Below are 20,007 nucleotides of genomic sequence, written 5' to 3' on the forward strand. Positions count from 1 at the left end.
TATTTCTTTTTTCATCAAGACACATAAAAAAGTTATAAAACATAAAAAATTCTACTAGAATACATGTTCTTTCTTTTTCTTTCTTTTACTTTTATTCCCCCCCCCCCCCCCCCCAAGATCCCTTTTCCTGTCCTTAAGTTAACTTCAGATTCAGGAAAAGATTCATTCTGAGCATCCAAATAATAGGTATAGATGTAGCTTTGGTCTTTTTCCCTCTTCACCCCTCTTTCCTTTGTCATGAAAAGCTTTGAGAGTGCTTTAGTTTGTTGCAATATATGGTGGGAATGTTGCAATATATGGTGGGAATATCCTGAAATCTCAGAAGTCTGTAGCAATACAGTTGTTGCCTAGCTCGTTTTTGCACAGTGTAGTCATCAGCTGTTCCCTTTTCAGAGTTCACTCAAACCAGATTGATATTGGTACTTGGTAATAGTTTTGCTCCTAATGCCTGCATCATATATGTCAATCACAAGACTAATACAGATTAGGACGAAACACTCTTTGATAGACTTCAAATGGTTTTGAGGTTTTAAGAGATTAGAGATCATTCATTAGGTGGGAAAAAATAATACAATCTGCTTTTGAAGGACTGTTTATAGGTGTTTAACCTGAAATAGGTCTTACTCAGTTTCTTGCATTCATATTGTTTTGAATCATCTTGAACTTAGTTTCAGTGAAGGCATCTTACCCATCCCATTTACTCTTGCGATATGTGATATTGGGCTGTCTGTCAGTGCAAGGGGGTTGCAGTCTTGTCTCTGATAACAAATGTAAAATGGCATCAGAAGGACATATAAGAATGGGAAACTGCAAGGCCAGACACAGGAAACTTGACTCTTGACTGCATTCTAAAATGTAGGGTTGTGGGGAATGAAGGTGATAAAATTTGCATGAAAAACAGTTTGGGAATGAGCTCTGAGGCCTTAATGCTTAACAAGCCTTGGGGTGATAAATTGGAATGTTGAAGGACAGGAAAGGTCGAAAAACAAGCCTTGGAGGGGTGGGCCATGATGTTATTGTGGTGGGAGTCTCAGTTGGAGCCATATGATGTGGGCGTTGTGAGACGGTCTGAGACGGCTGGGTGAAGCTGTCACTGTCTGAACAACGTGTATTCAGCATTGTGATTGGATTATTTACCTGGGGATTTTTACTGGGGCCAATGAAATTGAACATGGCATGCTTGTGTAGGTTGGGAAAGTACCGAACAAGGGGATAAAAAGGGCTTGATTGTAATAAATTTGGATTTGAGTCTCCTCATCAACTTGAGTCCATGTAGTGATACACCACATAGGGTCTATCCCAGGTTACCCAGGTGTGCTCCTCAGTGTGATCTAGGAGGTAAGTTTCATAGCAAAGCGATTTCATCAGCTGTAGGCTTAGCTCTGAGGGTCCACTGACACAGGGATAATCCTATGGACAAACAGGAAATTTGTGACAGACAGTTGTAACATATTCACATAGTGACCTCCAAGATTACTGCGTTCTATATCTCCTGCTGTGTATGTGTCTTTTTCATTTGAGGTTTCAAATTGATGTTTTGTCAAGGAATTAAATATAGTCCTTCCATTTCTGCAGTTTTACCTAGGCTTTCCATTAAGTTAAGGTTCAGCATGAAACAGCAGGCTATGCAACAATTCAAAACCACATATTCAAGCATGTTTCCTTTCACTTTATTTCCAGTAATTTCTGCTGCCGAGGACAGAAACAAGACATTTACTAAAACCACATGTACACATAGAACTTGCACTAGAACTATAGTTTATTAATTTTATCTGATAAGATGAGCATGTAGGGAACCCATTAAATTTACCCAATAGATGGCTGAGTTATGAACTTGAGTTGCTGACAGCAGTAATGGCTATGGTTGGTGCTCATTAGCACTAAATGCAATGAAGGTTTGTCATGGCTGATGTTTTTTTTTCATATCTTAGCTGTCAGAACAGTAAGTGCCAAATCTCGGCTTCCTTGAGGACTCCAGAGAGTTTCCTCTCACAGCCAAAGACTTTCCTGCTAGCCCTTGCCAATCTTCTTGTCTGCTTTGTCCTTATTCCAATGCTAGATTAATATGTTCTCTACCTCAGCTTGTCTTGCTTCATTTTCTTTACCTACATACTTACAGGCTCTCTTTCTATGGCTTCTTGACTCCTTTGTAGACTCGTTGTTCAGGCTGTGGTCTGGTCAGCCCGCCAATTTGTCTTTTCTTCTTATTATTTGATTATAATCTCCTTGGAGGCTTTTGTGCTATGTATGATTATTCCTTTCCTGCTGTCTTCAGGTCACAACACATCCCCCTTCATCCCCACATTTCACTCTTAGTTCCTCCCTGCTTTCTTAGTGCAGTAACCCTGATTTCTTTGATCCTGCCTTTGAGTATATTTTATATGTAGGATGCACAATGAGCAGCTGGTCTTGCTTCCTTCAGTACACAACTACACTGGATTTTAATTCAGACCAAGTTGGAAACAAGACTCAGTGAAAACTCAGTGCAAGATTGGCCAGCACTCAGGGATACGGTGCCTGCTTGGGGAAGACCAGTCACTGGGATTTTAGCTGCTATGGTGTACTTAGGGAGAGGTGAAAAATTTCTTAGCATTTGAAAATGAAAGATAAAGTAGATTTGATTGGTCTGAATTATGATTTGCGCATATTTTGCTTGCTTCTGATTCAATCACTTCGTGAAGGTCTCTGCTAGAAAATCCATTACTGTGAATGAGTGGCAATATAATGCAAAACCAAGTAAATTTCAAAGTTTTATCTTGCATTGAAAGATACGAATTTTTAAACTTTGAACATCAACAGACTCAGCTTATTATTAGTTCCTTTTAACTTGTGTTCTCCATTTCAAAGTCTGTGAGGTGCTTAGAGCAAGGTCATCAGAACTGAGGCTGAGTTTGTAAAAAAATTTACAAGCTTTTCTTGTCTTCAGCATTTAAAGTATCTTGCTCTATACATTGATAAAAGAAGCATTATAGCCTAGAGTTACTTGGCTATCCTGGTGGAAACCATGATTTCAAACTTTTTATTTATCATGGAAGAAACGAGAGAATAGATAGCACTTTTTTAAAATCAGGATTTCCTTTCTGGCTGTATCCTAATTGGTTTTATTGTCTGTACTTCACTGAAAGCTATGACTTTCATGGGTTACTTTTACTATTGTTAAATAAGAATCTTGCACCTCAGTTTCTTTCCCCTACTTTCTGTAAACTACTCAGCTAACCCTGAAACAAACCATTCTCCTTGACATAGATATGCAGCGAAAAATAATTTATGCAGTTCTCCAGAGGCTATGAACTTATAAAAATATGTAATTAATTCAAAAAGTCTCCTGAAAATGTAAATATCTTCCAAGATATGTAAGGATTAATTTTAGAATGTTATGAACTGCCATAAATTATAACAGTTTTTCAAGCATCAGTGTTTGGTTTTTTTTTCAGATGCAGATGAAAATGTTTCTGATGTATTCCTACTAACTTCTATTTTCTAAAGTCACTGGAACAAGTTATGTTACAAGGCTAAATGCATGTCTCATTTTCTTTCTCTAGGTGTGCTCCTGAGGTATCTGACATTTACCCGTGCAGTTGCAATTCCATGATCTTCCCACTATTGACCATCCCTATGGCTGCAATTTCTTGGCTATCAGCTGTCCCTGCTAATCTGCCTGCAGGTTTTGTAATCCTTTCCTTGAGGGACATGTTTTGGAGAAGGAGAAGAATCTCCTTTAAAATGCACATATTTGATTTTTAGAATGAACCTTTGATTTGATTTGGAAATCGACTATATGAATAGTGGAAAGATACTTTCCTGTGTTTAAGGGTGTCAGGAAAGTACTTTGATTAAGCAGTTTACATGCATATTTAAGTTGCTTAATGGATCAACATAACCTGATCCCAACTAGGCCTGACCTAGGTCCTTAAATTACTTCTGAAGCTCTCTTTGTCTCAGCATGCTCACTGCTGTATTGAGCATTGAACCTTTCAGATTTAGTGCTTTTATACTGCTGTTTTTCAAGATGTAGGCCTCTCGGTTTATGAAGCAGATCCAATCTTAAATGTAATTGAGGTATTTAAACAGGGGAAGGTTAGGTTAGGCTCTTTAAGCTCTGTAAGGTAAGAGTGGTGAGGCTGTGGCACAGGTTGCTTAGGGAAGTTGTGAATGCTCCATCCCTGGTGGTGTTCAAGGCCAGGTTGGACAGAGCCTTGGGTGCCATGGTTTAGTGTGAGGTGTCCCTGCCCATGGCAGGGGGGTTGGAACTTGATGATCTTAAGGTCCTTTCCAACCCTAACTGTTCTATGATTCTATGATTCTATGATTGATTGAAGGAATTACTGAGCCACAACTCACTAGAAGCTAGCAAATACCACTCTACAATCGCCCTTTCATATTTTCTTACAGCTACACATGTGCAGAGGAAAGGAATTCTGTGAGGTGCATCCCAGCGCCTGGGCTGTACCAGCAATTTGGTTTCACCTGGAAATAAAAGGCTTTGTGTTGTCCTGTGATAGTGGGGCCACCTTTTGCATGTAGGAGGCACTTTATGGCAGAATATGGCCCATGAATCAGGAGCCATTAGAGGGCACAGACCTTGCGCTGGCCCATACAGCCTGGGGGCAGGTAGCCTGTTTCCTCCAGTGCCTTGGAGGGAGGCAAGCCCAGCGCAGCAGAGGTAGAAGGAGAAGCCCTGCAGGGGTCAGCACAAGGGACTGCCGCTGGGAGGGTGAGCAGGGCCATTGCTGAGGGCCTGAGGTAAAAACGGCTCCACAGCCTGGGGCAATGGCACAGGGAGGGTTCCCACATCTCTTCCTCACAGGGGGTCTCCCAGCAGCGTGGTCATCCAGGCTTACAAGCCCAGCTTGAACTTTAGGGTTGGGATACAGAGGTGTTCATGGTTTCAGGGATTCTAGACCTGAAGTTTGGTTTTCAACAAGGGAACAAAACAAATGCAGATTCTGACACTGTTTCCTTCAGAGTACTTGGTTGTTGTTAGTCCACAAAATGCTAACAAATGATGTTAAACCAAGCAAAATGATGCAGAAACAAACCGTGGCTTTCTGTGTCCAAAACTTCTTGTTTTAATTTCTTTTAGGTACATCTTTGACTTTATGGAGACATGTATGTTAAGGCTGTGCATCTGATTAAATTCCCAAAAGTAAAATAGGAGATCCTAATACTATCCATACTCTTGCAACTGTAAGTAGATATAATACTTACTGCAAAGTAAGTATTATTTAGTGTAACCACTAATTTATTTCATTCTGCTGTGAATGAAAAAAATTGATTCTCAATCTACTGTTCACTTTTATGTCCAAATATTGCATACTTACAATGTATGATGCTAGCCCCAGTCTTGTAGCCCTCCTTCACCAGAGAAGCTTAGGTGCTTCTATACTGGCAGTAGTTGATTGAATATAGCATTTTGTGATACCGAATCCAGTGTGGTAATAAACATCTTATTTGAAGCGGTAGCAGCAGACTATTATTCTAAGCAGCCTTAAACTTCCTTAGCTGTAACCATTTATTTAGAGTTATTCAGGGTAAAATATATAGGTGAGATGTTAATAGAGAACCTGTTAGCCCAAAATACTGTTTTAATCAAGAATTTGAAATGCAGACTAGAGTAGAATTTGATACTGTAATAATACCTTTCATATTGAAGGCATTCTAAAGCAATATTCAGTAATGAGCTAGGTAGATAGTGTGGGTGCTCTTACTGTGTGTGGAATACAAATACCAATAGCCACAATTTGTTCAACGTGAGCTTTCTTACACAGAGATTTGAGTATGGAAATATTTTTGACTGGAATGAAGAAAATTGCTTAAGACACTGCACACCTGCCAAAATAATAATTTAAAAAGAGTGCCAGCCTTTTCACCTCAGCAGAAAGACAAACAGATAAGTTCAAGTTTTTTGTGTTTTCAGCAGTGGTTTCCAGGGCTCCACGTCCCTTCCCCTCAATACCTCAAGCCTCAAAAATAGCACATACCCTCACTGCAAGCAATCTGTGAAAATAAGCAGCAATACAGCTAAAAGCCCGGCAGTATCAAAACAGGGAAAACTGCAGTGAGAGAGTTTTACATTTCTTTGGTTTCAGTGAATATTCTACTCTTCAACCAGCCACGTGAAAGGCTCCCTACATCCAAGTTAGTATGTGGATTGCAGCCAAAAACTCTCATAAGGTGAATAAAAATGCTTTTGTGTTAAGAAAAAAGAGAAAAGAAAGATTCGGTCTTCTTGTACCTGGAAATCAATAGCCATACAGTAAAGGTTTACATAATGAATTACATTAGGGAATAGGAGAGAAAAACATTAAATTTTTGTTATGTACCTTATGCACTGAATGCTTTGTATATTAGTGCCTTGTAGCAAACTCTTTAGCAATGAAGTTTTTAAACTGTTGATTTATGTATTGCAAGAAAACTTCCTCATAATTAAGGGAGAAACATGGACAGCAATATCTTCATGTACTGTACAAATTTGCATCAGATTCACTAGAGAGAAATAATATGAATATCTGAGAGAGAACAGTCTGTATTTGTTAAATACATAGTGGAAAGTTAAAAAAAGTGATTTTGCTCTGATTTAAAGGATGAACTCAGTTTCAGAAGGCAACATTAATACAAAAAAAAATCAGAAAGGACAATTTGAGTAATAGAGACAGGGATATGAAATTGTTTTGAAATTCTTACTCCTCAGGAAGTAGAAACCAAATCTTTGGCAAGTGGAGCAGAGATTTTGCTATTCCAAGGATCAAAGATTTTATTCTTACTTTCTGAAAATGTTAGTAACCTAACTATGGGTTTGAGAATACCAGTTTATAATATGGGATAAACCAGATTAACTTCCAAATAGGTGTGGGATAGCTACAAAATAAATATAACTTCCTGTATACAAGATCCTGGAAAACTGATTTCTGTTTTGAAGAATACTTGTCTCATCAGCTCAAGCAAACTTCTGGAGCAATTAGTCTTCAGTATGTTTGAATACAAGATCCATAATTTTTTGTTTCCTTGGTTTCTCTTTATAGAACTTTCATGTCTAATCTCTTCCTGCCTTTGTGTTTATAGAGTCATGAGTTTCAGATAACTAACGTGGGTGAGATGCTCAGGTGTCACTGTGAAAGCATCACTGACAGACGCAGAAGTTCATATACATGTTTCTTCTGTGACAGATTTATCATATGAGTGAAACATTTAAGTTCTGATTGATAGGATTTCTTCATATGTTTGGCTTTGACGACTCTCCATCTTCGCTCATAACCTATCTAAAATATATTCTTCTGCATGTTCTCCTTTTGAATTTTTATTTCTTGGTTAGTTCACTTGAAGAAGTGGCAAAATAATGTGGTACCTTTACATGTAATTGTTCTTCAGTGTCATACCTCTCCAGATGAACAAGGGAAAATTAATAACCTTTTAGATTTAAAAAGTTTCAAGAAGAAAGTGCACTGTGAGAGTTATTTGCCAGTCTGAAGGTTTTTGTAACAGGAAAACCAGTGGAAACTCTAAAAAGTCTTTTTAGAGAATATTGTTTCCCTGGTTATCAAAACATTTGACAGGACAGAGACCATTATACCTTAATGAAACAGATAGCCAGAGGCAAAAGGAGATTTGATCTCTGAGTAAAAAGATAAAAAATTATCAGAGTTCATGACTCTCTGTTAATTCCTGCTTACTTAACTTTCAGTGAACTAGAACCCCATTTGTCCATTAGGTACATGAGCATCTAGAAATGTCATGCTGCAGTCTTGAAGGATCTGAAATGCTTTCAAGTGGGGCATGAAGAAAGAAAACAATCGTTCCCAGAGCAAAAATCTAAGCTACTACATGTTTATCTTTTCCCCCTTTAACTCTAGGACTTCATAAAATTTGTGGGAAATTGTTTTCTGAATGTTTTTGAAGCTACTTACCTCTACTTATGTTGTTCTCATACTTGCCTTTTTAATGACTAGAAGAATTATCTCGAAAATATATTATCATGTTTAAACTGTCATTGTCTCTTTAAACTATGAATTTTAAGCTATGATGTATATACTGAAGCATACTTTGAGCTGGCTGTCTTACTTAAAATTCATCCTAGACACATAAACCCTTTAGGATATATAAAATAGTATATTTCATTTGTTTCTGCTTGTTCTTCTCGATAATTTTTACAAATGTGTATGTATGTCTGTATTGAGGGAAGGGAGGATTGAGAAGCAGTGGTTCATCTCCAAGAATGGGATTTTGATGTTCACAAAACATATCAAAAGCTGCCATGCTGGATATTAAATTGTGTCCTCAGTACTTACCTATTATGTAAGTTCTTCTTAAACATGCAGTATATTGCTGCCTGCTTTATTTGCTTTTGTCATGTTCCAGGGCTATTCCCTTATCAACATAATACCCTCTGCAGTTGTACTGCTTGCAATAAATTACTTCTGCTTTTTCTTTTGTTCTCAAGGTTATCCTAATCTCTCAAGAACACCTAAGGACACTAAGGCTATGAAGAAACAGAGAATGACAACTGAAGTTCCATTAGAAGCTAGTAAGTTCAACTTTTTGGCATTTACAGTGAAGAGTACAGAAAATATATGGAGACCTTGTACTATCATGCAACAAACTATCTCTCTCATTGCACTTTCTCAACTTGCACTGTGAACAAAACACTGCACAATAGTGAAAAATAGAAAATTTTAATAATTTTAAGGCAATCACACGTTTGTTTTTCAAGGATAATTCCTTTATTTGTAAAAAGTTGGGGGAGGGAGGGAAGGGGAAGAGATGCAGTTTATCTGATCCTATTACTAAGAGTTAAAGATGCCTGCTCTTCAGTTATTAAAGGGATTGGGAGTGACTGGCTCAGGCTTACACATTTAGCATTTAGGTGTCTGAGTTAAGCCAGATCAGTTCAACGCTGTGTGTCTAAGAATTGCTGAGCAGAAAAATCAAATTCCTAGCCCGGTTAACAGAGAAATGTAGCACAAGCAGCCTTTTGTCATATTCTATGCAGAGACAATAAATTTGGTACTACTTGAAAATGTATTATTTGCATAGGTACAAATAATTTTAAAATCACAAGGTATTTATAATTTCTAAAGTATGGAAAAGAATTAAGCTGACATGACTTTGGATATGATACAGGACAGACTAAATATCTTTCTTTTTAAAAGACAGTAAATTGCATGAGGAAGTTGAGATAAAAATTATGTTATATTTTGTATTATTGTTATTTTAATTTCTTTGAATAATATCCAACTTTTGATATACTCCTATATATACTATAATTTTCAATGTCATGGCTAAATTTAAGGTCAATCATAACTTCACTTTGAGAATTTTCTAAATGTCGAAAGTGTTAAAATGTCATTTTTAATTATTTATCCATCATCACTTTACTGTTATTATTTCATTTCTTTGGCTATCATACTTGCCTATTGAGCATTAGTTTCAAATAGATTACCACAATTTTTGATGCCTTATTAAGACAGCATAACTAACTTGTTCAGTTCTCCTCTTTTGTTCATCAAAACTGAGATAATATTGAGGACCACTTCAAATTTCATCACTGACATAACCAGTGTTTTTGAGGTACTACTTAACCAATTATTTTTCTGTAAACATGATGGTACAACGTAAGTGTCACCTTCTCCCCTGTGAAACACCTCAAGATGTAGTTCTTTATTCTGCTTCATAGTTGAATCAATTGTTGCTTAACAAGCTACGTCTAGAAACCAAGATGTATATTGAAGAAAATGTTATTACTTGCTCTGCTTTAAGTCCAACTAAACATTTAGACAGTTTTTAATTGAGAGAAGGTTGGACAATGTAATTGTAATTTGGAGTTGGGAGTAAAAGCAAAATTAGTTGCTCTGGCGCAAGCCCTGGGCTTGTTATGGAAGAAGATGATTACTGTAATTAGTGGTAGTGAAGATGTACAATTCTCTTTATAAAATGGCTGTGGATGATTCTCCAGAAAAATTATTATGCTGTCTGTCTAGCCAGAAAAAATCAAAGGGGCACCTGTGTTCCAGATAGAAGCAGCTGTAAATGCATTGTTATATAAGCAGTCACTGCACTCTCAGTACTGTACTTGTTGCTGGAATCAGCCTAAGCTGGAGAATTGGTTACATTCGAACAGAAAGAAACAGGAGAGAGATGGACAACTTTTAAACAAAGATCCCTTTTCCCTCAGTTTTCTGCCTAACTGATATATATTTGCAGTTTTATTCTGGAGGTCAACCTAGGAATGCATCATCCCAATTGCCTGCTGTAATTCATAGGCCAGAGAATAATACTCAATCTTTCTTCTCTCCCTAACCCCCAAAAGTAGTTTAATTCTCATATGGAAAATACCACAGCTTCCGTAGGAAGTTTGAAAGCTTATCTGTCTTTGCATCTGTGAATTTTGTTTTAGGTGGTAGATACATAGGTTTGAAAACTACTTTAAAGAAATAAAAAGAATGACAAGAATGGTCACTGGTTCAGTGAATAAGTTTTCATCTAAAAGGGGAAGGAAAATTTCACTCTTTTTCTGGTCATTTTGAAAAAAGAAAACAATTTCTGAGTTTTTGCTTTTTTTTTTTTTTTTGAGAGGGTGAGAGCGGAAAGAATTTGCAGCATGCTTTAAAACTTCCTGGCAAAAGACTTTTCGAAGAATAGGCAGAGGAATACTTATGTTTACCATCTACAGTGAGGTACGTGACACATAAGTCTTTCAGACTTAATCGTTTCTTATAATTTAGAACAGCTGAGAACTTTCTATCTAAAGAAATTTTATACTGAACTTCCTCTTCAGTTTATGTTACTTAGAGTCTATATAATTCAAGGACATAGTTTCAAGGTTATGTCTTTGCATCTGGGAGTTTAAATTCCATGTAATTTATTTATTAGGCAGGCATTTAAGTCCCTTTTCAAGCTGTGGTATCTTACCTGTTTTGGGGTGACTACACAATTTTAAATGTGCTATATTTATTTGCTCAGTCAAACAAGAAGTCTGTGAATAGAGCTGTATTTAAGTGCAGTTTCAGCCAAACTGCCTGTTATTCTGCTAGTGACATATATTAATAGTCCTATCTATCATCTGACTGTAACTTCCCATCCACTACTGATGGCGTATAGATTATTTTTCTCCAGCAATGATGCCACCTATGGCGTAGAAGGAATAAGGGAATGCTTGTAACAATAATGCTACATGAATAGTACTTTCAGGCCAGGGAGAGAAAGTGTATCCAATAGAAGATTAGAGAGAATTTGTACAGAAAGAACTACCTGATTTGGAGTGAAGTCAGGAACCCTGTGGTTAATGAGCTCATCCTTGAATAAAAAATAAAAACCAAGGCAAATTATTAACTCAGGCCTGAAGGTACAGGTCATCAAAAGTAGATCATTAATTCCATATATTTCATGAAATATCAAAAAACATTATTCAACAGTATCCGAAATTGTGACTTAAATGACAATGATAGTATAACATTTAAATCTAAAATAAATTTCTGCGGACATTTTGCTACCTTTATAAAATGGGGAGAAAATCTCTCTGAAAAGATGATGGCAGAGTCCTCATGTTTTTTTTTGTTTAATCTGTTTCAAAGCCCAACAGATATTTTGTAACAGTGCCTTTCTTTCCCAAAGCAGACATCTGAGGAGACCTTGTATTTGATGCTCCATTTCCCAAACTAAAATCCCCTGCCTTGACATTGTTCAAGGTGAGCTTAAATAGGGCAAAACACATGCTGTTCTTACAGCTGTATTTGTTCAGGTGCACAGTACTCAACTGCATGGGGCTACCTGCTCCTAGTACTAAATGCCAGAAGACACAAAAAGGGGAAATAGGTAGGGAGGAGAATTTTATTTAAAGGTCCTGCTATTGTTAGAACAGTTAGAGTATCCAAAACGTAATTAGCAGTTTCAAACAAAAGGTTTCTTTGCTTTTATAGACTGTATTATAGAATTGGCTGCTCATGGCTTGGATGGGTGTACTATTATAGAATTGGCTGCTCATGGCTTGGATGGGTGTACTCTTTGCTGGGCATAAAGCTGGCTGGATGACCAAGCCCAAAGAGTGGTGGAGAATGGAGTTAAATCCCGTTGGCAGCCAGTCAGAAGTGGTATTCCCCAGGGCTCAGTATTGGGTCCAATTCTGTTTAATATCTTTGTCAATCATCTGGACAAGGGGATTGAGTGCACCCTCGGTAAGTTTGCAGATGACACCAAGTTGGGTGGGAATGTTGATCTCCTTGAGAGAAGGAAGGTTCTACAGAAGAAATTGGACAGGCTAGATCAATGGGTGAAGACCAGGCCTGGCTATGTGCTGAGCTGAATCACAACAACCCCATGCAATGTTACAGGCTTGGGGAAGAGTGGCTGGAAAGCTGCCTTGCAGAAAAGAGCCTAGGGGTGTTGGCCAGCTGAATATGGGACAACAGTGTGTCCAGCTGACCAAAAGAGCCAATATCATCCAGGCTTGTAATGTGACACAGAAATACTGTGGCGAGCAGGACCAGTGAAGTGCTCAGCACTGTTGAGGCCTCACCTTGATGAATATTGTACTCAGTTTTGGGCCCCTTGGTTCAAGAAGGACATTGAGGTGCTGGAGTGTGTTCAAGGAAGAGCAACAAAGCTGGTGAAGGGTCGAGAGAGTGGCTGAAGGCAATGGACTTGTTTAGCCTGGAGAAAAGGAGGTTCAGGGGAGACTTTATTGTTCTCTACCACTGCCTGAAAGGAGATTATAGCAAAGTGGGTATTGATCTCTCCTCCCAGGTAACAAGTGATCAGACGAGAGCAAATGGCCTCAAGTTGTGCCAGCAGAGGTTTCGATTGGATGCTCAGAAAACTTTCTTCACAGAAAGGGCAAGCACTGGAACAGGCTACCCAGGGAAGTGGTAGAGTCACCATCCCTGAAGGTATTAGAAGACATGTATGTGACTCTTAGGGATGTGATTTAGTGGTGGACTTGGCAGTGCAGTTAATGGTTGGAGTCAGTGATCTTAAAGATCTTTTCCAATCTAAACACTTCCATGATTGTTTTATGGTGATAATGTTCAGATTTGGCTGTTTAAGAAATAGAGGAGTGCCCTCCTCTTTCTTTCCAAAGAACTGCAGGCTAGACCTATTTTCTTAATTTCTTGTAGAGTCCTTATTATAGAAAATAAATGTTAATAGGATGCCTCTGGCAGTATAATTAAAACTTTCTGGCTTGATTAAAGTATGCAGGCTGTCAACTGCTACACCATAAGAGGGTCTGCCATTGACATTTTGGAATATGCAATGCATTCAGGGGGAAATTTCCCAAAGGGGGTTTACTTTCTTCTAAGTAAGTATAATTCATGACAAAATTTAAAGAAGAAAACCAGAAAGTGAACTAGAAGAAACAAGATACTTGTAAGTATGAGTGAATCTTACTAAATGTTCAGCCGAAAATTGCTGCTGTATTCCCAAGACAAGGTTTTATACATTTATATATAAATAATGAGATGTTATATAAAAGTGTATGTGCTACAGACAGCATTGGTATCTGGGCATCTGCCTTGCTTACTAATGAGGCTAAGACAGTGGAGTGAGTCATGTTGCCAAGGAATATGTTCTTGAGTGCATTTCTGAGGGAGATTTCAAGATATGGGTGTTTCATTCGAAAGAGGGGGTTTGAGAGGAAGGGGGCAGTGTGAGTAGGTGTGTGAAACATAAAGTAGGAGGTGGAGAGGCTAAAGTGATGTACAGAATGATTGTATGTTTTAATACAAATTATCCTTTCAACAGAAATTAAAATAAACTCCCTGGTCAGGTCAAGGGAGAGTAAAAAAGGTTCCTTTATAATAACTTGAACTCTGAAAACTGTTCATATAAAATGACAAACGAGCATAATTCTATCACTGAGTTCTCTGTAACAGTCCTACTCATTTTGGGTTTGTTTTTTTTTCTTTTTTCTTTAATTTTTTTATTTTTTTATTTTTTTTTACTTCTTCTGTTGTTTTGAATGTGACCCTGGAAAAGAAAATACACTTTCATTTCCCTTAGTTGTTTTCACTGTACACAGACTGAAGCCTGAAACATTCTGTTATGGGTTTCATAGGAAACAAAAAGCAACCCTATAACATTTTGCTATTGCTTTTTCTTGATTTGTTTATTCAGCTCATGTATGCAGCTTGTTTAGGACTGAGATCTGCAGTGCATGGGACTGACTCTGGCATAAGTAAAGGTGTGGCACTGCACCAAAAGAGTAAATTCAAACATCATGCTGCATTCTTTGTCTAGAACTATGCAGTTCTGTCTAGACAAGTGGAAGCCATGTCAAAAATTTTATATGTTGGACTGAGACTCTTGGTAAGAAGGTGAAGGGATGACGCTTAAACCATGACACAAGATATAATGGGTTTTAAGTCTGCTGAATCCCAGATAAACAATACTGTTCCTACTGTCAACCAATTCTTTTGTGATAGCTTTGCACATACTGTTCTGCTACTGGATCTTCTGAATGCTGATCAAGGCACTCTTCTGTATTAGCCAACCCCTTGCCTTTGGGTCCCCAAGTACAGCAGGTTTTAAAGACTTGCCAGAAAAATCTAAACCCCCAAAATTTGTTTGCACTAAGCCACTCTGGAACTACATGAAAAATCCTTCCTTACAAGAGAGCCTTAGTGTATAATGGGTCTATTGTGACTGTGACATGTAGTATGCATAGGCTCACCTTCTCCCTTTTCTGCTTAGATGATAATAGTGCATCAAGATCAGCCCCTGGAACCTTCCTTCATCAGGATGGTGACCTAAGTCATCTGGCTTTGTGCTAGGCCTCATCTAATTAAAAAATTAGTTGTTTTCCAGCATGAATCATACCAAGCAGAAATAGCCCTTTGAAATGCTTAATAGTCTTTCTCTCACTAATTTTATTTCAGGAGATCTCTGGTGATTCAAATTTAACTATGGTTCAACTCTGAAACTTTTGCCATATGGGTTTCCCTGAGCTGTTACATAATTCATCATAGGCTGAAAAACCTCAGATATTAACTTTTTTTACTTGAGGCAAATTTTCTAATGAAGTTGGGAAGATAAAAACCTGAAGGAGAATGAGTGTTGTTTGTTTTATATTATTTGAGAGCCACAAGGTTCTGTGCTATCTTGTAAATGGGCCATGAGTTTATTTTCTCTCAAGAAGCAAAATGTCCCTGGAACATTACAGAGAAAATGGTTTTCAAGACTCAGTTCTAAATTTAGAACTGTCATTAATTGTCAGCTTCTGTGAGGATCAGTGTTTTTTCATGATTACTCATCACGAATTGCTTTCTAACGTATGTTTCCTCTTTGAAGATTTTTTTCTTTCAAGTTTTTGGGGACATAATGACCTTGGAAAAACTCAAATGTTGTCTTTGCTCTTTTCTAGGATGAGAATGGTACTCCAACACGTTGCTAGTACCATCTGTAACTAAATAAAGCACTGTGATAAATGAAAGAAAGAACAAGTCAGTACTTTCCTAACTTTTAGTAGACATCATAAGTATGTTCAGGCTTTAACACCTTTATGTATTCTACTGAATTGCTTATGGATGGAACTTTAAATATAAGCTACACCTGTGTAGAAGAAGGATAAAAGAAAGATGTCAGCATTTGAACTTGAAAGAATTTTGCTGATAGTATCTATTACAAATTTCAGGTTGTCCATTACAGTTTGTTATTTCATTCATTTCTCACAGTTGCCTTTTCTGTTTTCACTTACTATGATCTTGCAAGGGAGAAAAGATGTGGAAGTGCAAGTTGTAGATCAAAAGATTTACCAGTAATGGTAAATTTTAATAGAAAAAACCTGAAACCATTTTTCTTTCTTGGTCACAGAGGTGATCAAATTAAGAAAGTAATTTCATCTCCCTTAAAGCAGCTGTGTGACTGAAAGAAAATATGTATAAACACTTTCTGTATTTGATAAGTAGTTCAGTAACCTAATTAATACATTTTAATTAACATAATGCCTGAAGAATGACTTGTGTTGTACAGAAGGGATTGTCAGGTAATTATAAATTGGTACCCACCAGTTTTTTAAGAATTAAGTGAAGCAAAAATTTGTGCAGTCATGATTTTTGCACAGTTGTATGTAGGAGCTCAGTTATAAAATTTTTGTCATGCCATCTTTATATAACACCTCTGTTGCCTTTTTTCTGAGGTGAATTGTTGCAGTCTCTTAGTCTGCTGTTTGGTAAACATTTAAAGCCAGCATTGTCCCTGAAAGGTGTAAGCACAGTATTCCCTCATTCATTTAATCCCTGTCCCCATGCTGCCTTATCACCTGTTTTGGCACAGGTGCTTGTATGACCATATGGTGCATCTGATGGTGGAACTGATTCATTTTATTACTATTGATTTTAACCAGATTTTTTTTTTTCTACCAGAGTAGGTTCCAACTCAGTTACTGTTTGGCTATATGGTCTCCTAGAGCATCTTATGTAAGTTTTCCATACCTCCTCATCAGCCTGATCTCTAATTTTTTTTTATTTTTTGCTATATAGTATTTTTTCGTTTGACTGAAAGTTATAGAACATGCTTTATGTTTTGTGGTCAGTTCTTTTATTTATTTCTCTAATGTTCTAAACTTCTCCTTGCTGCTACGGGAAGAGCTTATCTTCCCACAGTACCTAGGTTTTGATTTTCATTAGTTGTGTTTTAGGACTTGTGCCTATGTATACATTCTTAGCGGTTAATCTCCCTCTGTGCATTAATTTATATTTATTCACACTGAGTATCAGCTGCAATTCTATTGCCATATTATGTTGTCTTGTAAGATCTTTCTGAAGCCCTTTGCAGTAAGATTTACTTTCGATCATTATGAAACATTTAGCACAGACATTTTAACATTCAACCATATTTTCAGATCATATATGTGTGTATGTGTATGTGCATATCTACATATATATATATATTTATGCAGATTTACAATGGAGGTCCAGGATGCCTTCCTTTGAGACTACCACTAAACTCCATTGTGCAACCTTATAACTAATTTCTGCCACTGTTTTCTTGTTTAACACTTAAACAAAATGACCCTCATTTTCCTTCCAAGACAAAATAATTTTCTTGCAAATGAAGGCAAAGGCTTTTTGTCCTTTGTCTTCAAAGGACTGTATGAAGTGTTTAGAAGTCCACACATACTATATAATAAGGATTTCTCTTAATATATTTACTGATTCCATTAAAAAAACAAACAAACAAACAAATATTAACAATATTTATGGACATAACTTTAGTCTGTCAGAACCGGTTCTTCCTTTCTTTTTTACAAAAAAATCTGAAGCATATAAAGTATATCTTATTATTGCTGTACAAAAGCATTTTCTGCACAATTGATTCATTTTGTTAAAATGAAAAAGCTGGCTTTTCTTTTTACTAAGAACCTGCGCTGCACTGCACACTTGCACTGAATAGACAGACTGGATGATTCTTTTAAAGAATATCAGTCCTTATTCTAACTTGATATTGGGTATGCAGAGATTTATCTTTAATTATTCTAAAACATAAATCCCCTTAGTTTTTGTTTACAAAGAAATAGAGAGCAGTGATACTACTGTGGGTTAGTGCAGTAAATTGAATCCCAGAATAAGGTACTATTAAAGAAGCTGATGGCAGTCAGTCGGTTCCTCAAAACAAACTATAGCTTTGAGATTTGGGCAAGAAAGCAGGAAATAAAGGTCTAGTAGTGAGAATGTTTTGTACCATGGATTGTATATATCTGGGAAGATTGAGTGAGTCATATTGTCACCAGTGTTTAAATACTACCTCCATATTTTCCATCTGGTATGTTGTGTGTATGTGTATCCTTTAATGTGTCCCAGTTAAGCTTGGTACATCCAAAGTTTCCCTGTGACAAAAAAAAAAAACAAACAGATATTGAAAAAAGAAATAAGTATGAAGCAGAGCCTACTTTCAGACAGCTAAGAAATAGAAATAGTTCCCTTTTATGTTCTTCAAACCACACTTAAAGGATGGGATTGATTAATAGGGTAAGGGATTTCCCTGAGAGAGTGTTCTCAGTTAATTAGAATTTTCTTCCAAATTTCATTTGAGTCTTAGATGATGATAATTTATCTGAGAGGTTGGGCTGGGTTTTAGTGAGGTTTTTTTTCCTTGAAAAACAAAGGAAGAACACATGAAGAAGGACAGGAGAGAAAGATGGGCTGAAAGTAAAGACAGATTAATCAAGAGGAATAGAATAAGTAACAAGAAAACAACACTGAGCACAATAGACTTAAGTGTTGTGTTCTGTAGGTGCTTTTGTTTAAATGCAGTCTTTTTAGGCTCAAGGGACAGGGATAATAAAAAGCAAATGGAGCAAGGAAACTTCAGCTGAAGATAGATATAGATTAAAAAAGGATACATGAAGAATGAAGATTTATCAAAAACTACGATTTGGAGAATAGCAGATTTTTTTTACATCCTTTGTATGGTTAGTCCTGAAGAACTTTACATCCACTGTAAAAACTTTACTAGAGTAATGTCATTTGTTAAATAGCGCTATGTGAGATTTATATCAGTGCAACAAGAAGAGTGTTTTGCTTTATTTATTGAAATGATAATATTAGGGCAGGGTTATTTGGGGTTAAATAGTCACAGCCTTGATGTGCCTTTGAGAATTTATTCTCATGAGACTGTTTCATGTGAAATCCCTAAAAAGATATTGACCACACGTAACTCGTTAAATGATCCCATTCAATCTGACCAAAGACTAAGATTGAGAATTTCAAATCCAACCTTCTATCCAAATTATGTTAAATATTAATTTCCTGCTTTGACTATATAGTTGAAGCATTCATTAAACCATATCGTATGGAAGTGCATTTTATATATGCATTTAAGTTTCACTTATGTACTGGACTATAAATACACTTAAGACCCATTTGACTAAATAATAAGTAATTTCCAAATACAGAGAAGAAGACTTTGATAATTAAGATGGACTACCTCTGTGTCCTGATTTTGGCTGGGATAGAGTTGTGTCTCTTCCACAACGTTCTGTTCATAAATTTTCTTACTTCAAAGCAGGTCCCACAGAAGAAACTTTGAGGAATATATTCTCCCTGTAGTTTCTAGGTTGAGTTTTCTGTGATTACAGACAAAATCCACTGTGAAAGTAAATCTCCCTAATAAACTTCTCCAACTGGGGAAAAAATAAGAGGATCTAGTTTCTCTTTTAGTTTGTTTAGATAGCTGCCTTATGGACCTTGTCTTTCAATTGCTGAGTTATGTACAGGTTAGATCCAGTAGCTGTAGCAGAAAAAGACTATGAAGTATCATGATTACTGACATGCTCAGCAAATTCATAATCTGTTGACCTTCAAGTGTATTGGAAAGCCCATCTGTTTGGACAGGCTTTTGCCTCATAGGGGGCCTTCTTTGTCTAATTGCAGTTCTATCCCTTTTGTCATGTTAACTAAAGTAAATTTCATATGCGTGCATAATGCTGTTCAGTGGGTGAGAGTTTTCCTCCAATCCTTTCCTCAAAAACCTCATGCACATTTGAATGTAGCGTATGACTGTTTCTGCCACTGACTGGAGACCCATGTAGCTAAAATTGTCTTCCTCAATGCAGGCTAAGGGAGAAATTTTGACAATTCCACAGCCATTTCATTCTTTTAATAGCTTTATTATTGGCTGTCCCAATGCATTAATTTGCAATGAAGCTAAACTGAATTAGTCATATATATAAAAGCTCTTCAGTGTTGCACTTGTTATACTAAACTGAAGTATTTCCAGCTGGTATGGCAGCTTGTGAGGCTTTTTCTGGCAGAAATGTCACATAATTTACCAATAGGTACAAAATAGTTACTTCCAGTTTGTTTTACAGGTCTTACTACACCGGTGATAAGGGCAGTTGCTCAGGGAAGCTGGGAAAGTTTATCAGTTGCTGCTAATACAGCTCACACAAGACACCATTGCTGCACCAATTTGACATGGCAAATGGAATGTTCATCAGGCAGCCTTTTATGGAATGAGGTCCAGTACCAATGAGGTCCAGTTCAGGCATATTATTGTTATAACAAAGGAAAAATAAATGGC

This window comes from Pezoporus flaviventris, unplaced genomic scaffold (assembly GCF_033815535.1).
Source record: "Pezoporus flaviventris isolate CSIRO_AGI_PZ_B2104156 unplaced genomic scaffold, CSIRO_AGI_Pfla_v1 ptg000023l, whole genome shotgun sequence".
In the NCBI taxonomy this organism is placed as follows: Eukaryota; Metazoa; Chordata; class Aves; order Psittaciformes; family Psittacidae; genus Pezoporus; species Pezoporus flaviventris.